The sequence below is a fragment of the Nannospalax galili genome, unplaced genomic scaffold (assembly GCF_000622305.1).
Source record: "Nannospalax galili isolate Female #2095 unplaced genomic scaffold, S.galili_v1.0 scaffold1017, whole genome shotgun sequence".
Lineage (NCBI taxonomy): Eukaryota > Metazoa > Chordata > Mammalia > Rodentia > Spalacidae > Nannospalax > Nannospalax galili.
In genome coordinates this window covers 647190-654630 of record NW_008340940.1, presented here as the reverse complement: position 1 = coordinate 654630, position 7441 = coordinate 647190, and positions in this window count along the sequence as shown.

The following is a 7441-nucleotide window of genomic DNA, read 5'->3' as shown; positions in this document are numbered from 1 at the left end:
CAGATTTTATTTCTAACAAATGGAAGACACAACTTATAGAAAATTCGCATTCTGAATGTATCAGTTTTCATAGAAGACTAGGACTAAAGGAAATAATTGGACAGAATTCAAACCTTAGTAGAAGTGCAAAGAGGGACAAAAAAATAGTCCCTGTGGGCTGCTTTGTAAGTATTGTTCTAGATGAAATACAGTTTTTGAACAAAGATGGAACTTTTCCCGGAAGTGGTGTCCTGCCTGTGCCACCTACCCCAGAGACCTGAGATCAGGCTGACTCATGGCACTTCTCCAGAACACTGTTCCCCCCATCCCCTGACCCCATGGTCAGTGACCACCTTCATGGACACGATTATTTGATTTAACAGACAGGGGAACTTTGAGAATGATTTCTAGGACTGCCTTCTTTTACAGTATGGTAATGCTTCTTCATTTATAAAACAAAGAAAGGGGAAGTGTAAGAAAGATTTACCATATGGACAGAATGTAGACAGAATCAGGACTTTGACTTAATGTTATACCATCAAACTATGGTATAGAAATCAAACAAGGTCATCACCATCAAGCCTTGTGCTCTTGTGACTTGAGCATCTGACCTTAATCCCTTAAGACCCCACCTTGCTATCCACCCAAGATAGTGAATGAATGTGGGTGGGTACACTTAAATTACCTTATCAGGCATGGTGTTCTCAATGGGAACAGTGAGAATTCATGTCTGTTTGATATTTTGTGCATGAGATACAATTAGGCCTAGGGACCAAAGTGCAAAATTCACTGAGAAGAGAAGGAAGAATCCAAGCTTCTCCTTCCCAAACTGTTGCTAGAGAAACAGTCTGAAAGAAACTGTTGGTGAAGCCTGGCTTTGGAGCACAGTTCTGCAAGAATTTGGAAGTTATCACATAATTCAGCTCAACTCAGCCTTAAATGCTGAGAGTCAGGCTAGTTATTCATTCATACTGAGGCTTAGAAATGCTGCACTATTCAACATTTTTGCCTCATTTGAAGTTTGCATTTCATCTACGTTGTTTGCCTTAAAATTTAAAGAAAACGAAGGTTTCATTTTCCAAGCCAAGTGAGCTGGCTGGCAGTTATGTTTGTTGTGCATTGTAATAGACACAGAAGGATTGGATGTTTTGGATTTAGATCTTTCGCAGCTCATTCCTAATCTTAATTAGTCACTTGCACACCTGCCTGTTTCTAAACCATCTCTTGTCTGTCGCACTCCATTGCCTCAGTGACAAGCAGTCATGCCACATGTCTGCCTAGGGCTTTACTTGTCAAGCTGAAGTCACTGAAAGGACAGCACCTTGTTTTGGATGGAGCTGGATAAGATAAATCTTGTTTTTCTCTTTTTCTGCTGTTAACAGCTAGCTGCTTAAAAAAGAAATAAAGCTTTTTTTTTTTTTTCAGACTGAATGCATAAAAATGGAAGACTGAAACTATAGTCAGCAGCCTGCAAAGGTTAAAGCTAAGTAAATTACCAAGCTGTGTGTGTGTGGGGGGTGTCTAACAAATAACACGTTGGAAACACAAGACCTTATTTCCTCAATAGATTAAGCTCAAAGAAAAATAATGGTAAACTGTTGCAGTGCAGGGAGAAGGGCCAATGCTGTAAGTGGTTTTGAGTTTAACTATTGTGCTACACTTAACCTAGGCTGACATAAGGGCTTTGTAAAATGAACATCTGTTACTTGGTTAAAAAAATAAATAAAAATATCAATGTAACACCATCATTCATCAGAGGAAATTTTGGTGGAACGTACACTTCTATAAGCATATATAATTACATGGCTATTTTAATACTATACAATTCAATCCATTATCAATGTATATGACACTGTGCACTGGTTTCTTTTCTCCACATCACCACTGCTCTTGTTTTCCTTTGTCTTCTTTTTGTACATGTGTGATATATTTGTGCAAATGTTCATGTGTATGTGCCTATATGCATGAGGGTGTGTGTGTGTGTGTGTGTGTGTGTGTGTGCTTATGTAAAAAAGATTACTGTTGGATGTAATCACTCCACCTCATTTTATGAGGGTCTTATACTGAACCTAGAATTTACCAATTCAAGTAAAGTAGCTGACTAGTGAGTAAGTTCCAGGGGATCTCTTTGCCTAGGCCTCCCAAGCACCAGGATTACAGTCCTTCCAAGCTGGTTTATTCATAAGCGTGCTGGGGATCTGAACTCAGATCCTCCAGCTTATGCAGCAAGCCCTTTATCTCATGACTCCTCTTCACAGATGGTTTTGTCTTCCAGATAACCAATATTAGTGAAGTATGCTGATGTTGGATATTTCTACATGTTTTGTTTAAAAAATGTCTATTGAAATTACTTGCCCATTTTTTTTTTAAATTTTACTCACCTGTTTGGGTACCTAATACATATTCTGAATGTTAGTCCTATGTCAAGTGAATAGTTTGCAAATATTTTCTCCTATTTTTCAGTTTTCCCTTTAGTCATTGTTTCTTTGTTGTCTGGAAAGCTTTAAGTTTGATGTAATTATCTTTGTTAGTTTTGCTTTTGCTTCTTGTGCTTTGAAGTATTATCAAAAAATCTTTGCCCAGATGAACATCCTGAAGTATCTCCCCTCTGCTTTCTTCTACTTGTCTGTTACTTTTAGGTCTTGCAGTCAAGGCTTTGATCTAAGAAATCGCTTTTCTCAATAATGAGTTGCAAAATAAAATGAACATAGAAAAGATGTCTGGCCTATTGCTGAAACAAAGAAAATACTTCCAGGGAAATGCACTTTATTTGTGACCTGTAATCATTAGGCATTATTAGAATAGTAGGCAGGAGAGATTTTCACTCAAATATAATAACACTTATGGGGGAAACGTGGAAGGATAAAGGATTGCATGCTGCAATGACTGAAATAAATGTGGTATATCCAGAACTAGAAAGCATCAAAGGAAAATGACAAAGCCACAGAAGAGCTTTGAGAGGTTTCTGGCATTCAACTGACTCTTGGGACTGCAGTTCTTTGAGGTTAGGACCTATTACACACTTCCTAATTCCAGGCTCATGCTGTCAGCCGGCAATCAGTCAGGGTGTTGCTATTTACCCCACATAAATCAGTATGAGGCTTGTGTTTAGTCTCTATGGAGACTGTGCAATGAGAAAGGAGAGGATGCATCGGAATAGTTTCTGCTGCAGTAGTTTAGGGGAAGCACAGTTTAAAAATACTAGGACACTGATGAGGTGTAAGTGTAAATTAAGCAGCTCTGAGAAGCTGAGATAACACTTGGTGAGAGGAATTGGGAAACAAGAAGAGAAAGTGGTAAAGAGCAACTCTTGATCAATGCTAGTTACTGCTTAAAAAACAAGGGAAGGTAATCTGCTTTGATTTGAAAAGTTGTTGAGACTTTGTAGGAACACAGATCAAGGGGCAACAGAGACCTAACTGTGGCTAGTTTTCATGCTTCCTGACACTGTGGAGATAGGAGTGGAGAATGCAGCTGGAGTTTAAGCTTAACTGAGGATGTGCCAGGATCGATTTCCTTACCTTGGCACCATCATTGGCACCACAATGAGTCCATGCCTGACACTGTGGAGATAGGAGTGGAGAATGCAGCTGGAGTTTAAGCTTAACTAAGGATGTGCCAGGATCGATTTCCTTACCTTGGCACCATCAGGTTTACCACAATGAGTCCATGCTAAGGAATATACTCTTCTGATAAATTTAAAAAAAAAAAAAAACCTAGAATTTCACCATATCTCATGAGAAAATTCAGAGAAATTTTGGATATTTATTTTTACAAAATAATCAGAACATGGAAAGAAAATGTGTCAATTATTTGGCCATAGTTAATGCCAATAAGTGAAGGAGTGAATGACGTGTCCCTGGCAGATTATGCACATTGATATCTCGGCCTATAAAACAATTTTTCTTTTTAAATCACCTTCATTCTGTCCGAAATCAGGATGAGAAGGCAACGTAGCTTTATCAGCTGCAAGGGGGAGGCAACCTTCTCTCAGGAATAGAGATTGGGGCATCGAAGTTCTGGCATATATAAGTAGACCCAGAAAGGGGGGTTTTGCCTTCCTGGAATCCCAGAAGGTAGGTGCTTTCCCAGAATACCAGAAGGCGGGGCACATTTGGGTCACCAAGTAGTGGTCCTTCCAGGGATCAGGGAATGAGAGATGGGGCGTTCTGACAGGGGGGGTTGATAAGGAACCAAATCTATAAGAGCCTGATAAGAAATCAGATGTCTTTTGCTAATATCCATGTGTTCTGAGACAGATATGGGGATGCAGGTTGGCTGGCCTGATCCTTCAGCCTTTTGTTAGGCTAACTTTCCTTCATTCCAATCCCAGAGGACATAAAAAGAAACATAGGAGGCAACTTTTTTTTTTTTTTTTCCTTAGCAGAGAGGGTGTCCTCTGGTTAGGCATGGCAGGAACACAGCCTTAATTTTGTCTCAGATAGTGACTTGGGTAGTCATATAGGCTGCTCAGTCAGGAGATGCTGTAAGAATCTTTGGAGTCAACAGTTGATTAAGCTTAGTACAATGGTCTCATTACTTGGGAGTCAATAAAGAGGAAAGAACAGAGGGGCGATGAGCTGGTTAGCCCAGTCCTCAAGGCAGGTGTTCAGGTCAATCGAGGCTCTGGTCATGTCCTCAGCATGTCTTCCAGGAAAAGGGGCTGATTTTCCTTTACATTCTCCTAGTATATATAGAGAGACAAAAATCTTTAAGACAACTTCATGAGTCAAGTCTGAGCCAGTATTAAAACCAGAATTTCCTTACCCTGATATCCTTGAAAATCTAAATGTGGCATTCAAAAGAATTTAAATTATTTTCTCTTAAGTATAATGGCAGTATTGTTAAGCAAGTTTGATATATAATAATCATAATTTAATATTATTTTTAGAATTTCATACATGTACACATAAAATAAGATCATATCTATACCCCATTTCTCCCCTCACACTTCTCTCATATTCTTCCAAACATCTGCCCTTTAAACTTCATGTCTTTTCATTTTTATTTTTTTGATAGCTCAATACATCCAGTTAGAGTTGCCCATATGTGCATGGATATGGAGATATCCACTGGAGCATGGGAAACCTACCAGTGGCCTTATCCTCAGTAAAAAATTATTCTTCCTCCCCCAGAATCTATCAACTACCAATAGCTCCTAAGAACGAGGTGGGGTCTGAAGGACTATCCTATCTCTGCTGGTATTTTGGCTGGCTTGCTCTTGTGGAGGTCTTATGCATGTAACCTCAGCTGCTGTGAGTTCATGAGTGTGATAGCCGTGTCCTGTCCAGAAGACAGCACTTCATAGATCTCCTCCACATCCTCTGGCTCTTACATTCTTTCTACCTCCTCTCCTGTGATGTTCTCTGAGCTTAGGTGGTAGGGAGTTTAATACAGATGTACTGCTTAGTACTGAACACTGAGTCTCTTACACTCAAGCACTCTGACCAGTTATGCATCTCTCAACTGACTTCTAGTCACCATGAAAGAAGTTTCTCTGACCAAGATAGAGAACAGTCCAGATTTAAGGGTATAAATATAAATATTTAGAAGAGAATTAGACATTGTGACTATTTGACTATTTAGCAAAATAACAATAGCAGGTTATACCCTAGGGCCTATAACCTGCCCAGGCATAGAATTTTTGACAAAGATCACAGTATCAGGTATGAAATTCTCTCTTGCAATGTAGACTTCAAATCTAATCAGTACAAAAACTTTATTGAGAATTTCATACATGCATATAAGGTGTTTGGATCAAATCCATGTCCACTCCCTTCCCTCCAACATTCCCCCCTCTGAAGAGGTAACCCTAAAATTTTTTAAGGATTAGATACAATCTCCTAAATACTTTGACATTTTGATATTTTTGGCCTTTGGAACAAAATGTGTTGCTAACAGGCCAAGGACATTTTGACTTTCAGCCCAGAAACTGGCTACATTTCTTTGTGGTCTTTTTACCCTAACTGCCTAGCCAATTCCTACCTCCCGTTCTTATCATGCCATCCTCTGAAGGGGTTATCCAAATTACCAATAGGGAATAGGGACGCAGACATTCTGGCTTCTTCCAGGCTGAACAGGGATGCAGGGTGAGGCAATCGGAGTACCCCTTCAGTGGGTCTATCTAAAAGACTACCAAATTGCATAACTCTTGTCTCTAAGGGGAAAATAAGTCCTTCAATCATGACTAGGAGATGTGAAGGAGAAGTAAAGGCAAGAGAAATTAGCATTACAAGTTCTAGACAGAAAAAAGTTAGAAAATTGCCCTGATTAAGATTATATTAACCAGACATGAAATTCTTCCTGTGGAGCACACCTCTGATCCAATTGAAAAGTGGTTACTAACCCCATACTGATACTCTTGTACCTTGGGTACATCTTGCCTGGCAGATTGATATTTTAGCACACAGGGTATAGCACTATATGTACTATATTTTCTTATCCAGTCAGCTGCTAGCAGGCATCTAGGTTGATTCCATTTCTCACCTACTGTGAATAGAGCAGGAATCAATATGGATGTGTAAGTTTCTGTGAAGTGGAGATATAAAGACTGTTAGCTGCATGTCCAAGAGTGGCATTGCTGGATAATATGACAGTTCTATGTCTAGTCTATTGAGAAACCACCATACTGCTTTCCAAAGTTGTTGCACTAGTTTACAACCTCACCAATAGTGTGTAAGAGTTCACCTTTGGCCGCGTCTATATCAGCATTTGCTATTAATTTTAATCCTCATGATGAGCATTCTGTTTCAGGTAAGTAGAATCATAAAATACTTTTACTCTGTATTTCCCCAGTTTTTGTTAGTTATTCTATTATCTTCATTTGAAAAATCTCTGTACAGTTCCATAGTCCATTTCTAAACACTGGATTGTTTATTTTCCTAATGTTTACTTTTGAGCTCTTTGTTTATTCTAGACACACGTACCACATACATGTTAGATGAATAGATGGCAAAGTTTTTCCCATTCTGAGAGCATTTATTCGTTTGCTTCAAAGTTTCCTTTGCTGTACAGATGCAGCTGAGTTTCAGGAGATCCCATTTTTTGACTATTGGTTCTATTTCCTCTGCTTCTGGAATGGTATTCAGAAAGTCCTTATCTGTGCCTGTAAGCTAAACCATGGTCCCTACTTTTCCTCTAGAGGTTTCAGGGTATCAGGTCTTGTGTTGAGGTCCTTGATCCACTTGCAATTGAGTTTTGTGCAAGGTGACAGAAGAAGATCTAGGTTTATTTTTCTGTACATTCAAATCCAGTTTTCCTGGCACCACTTGTTGAAAATGTTGTCTGTTTTCACTGTATATTTGTGGTAACTTTATCAAAAACAAGATAACTGTACTAGTAAGGAAGAAAGGGGGGGAAGTGGGGGCACCTTAAGTGGCAAAACCATGATAGAGGGGTGAGATGATACAAGAGAGAAACAATGCCTAGCTAGTCACGAAAACCAGAGGGAACCATATTATTC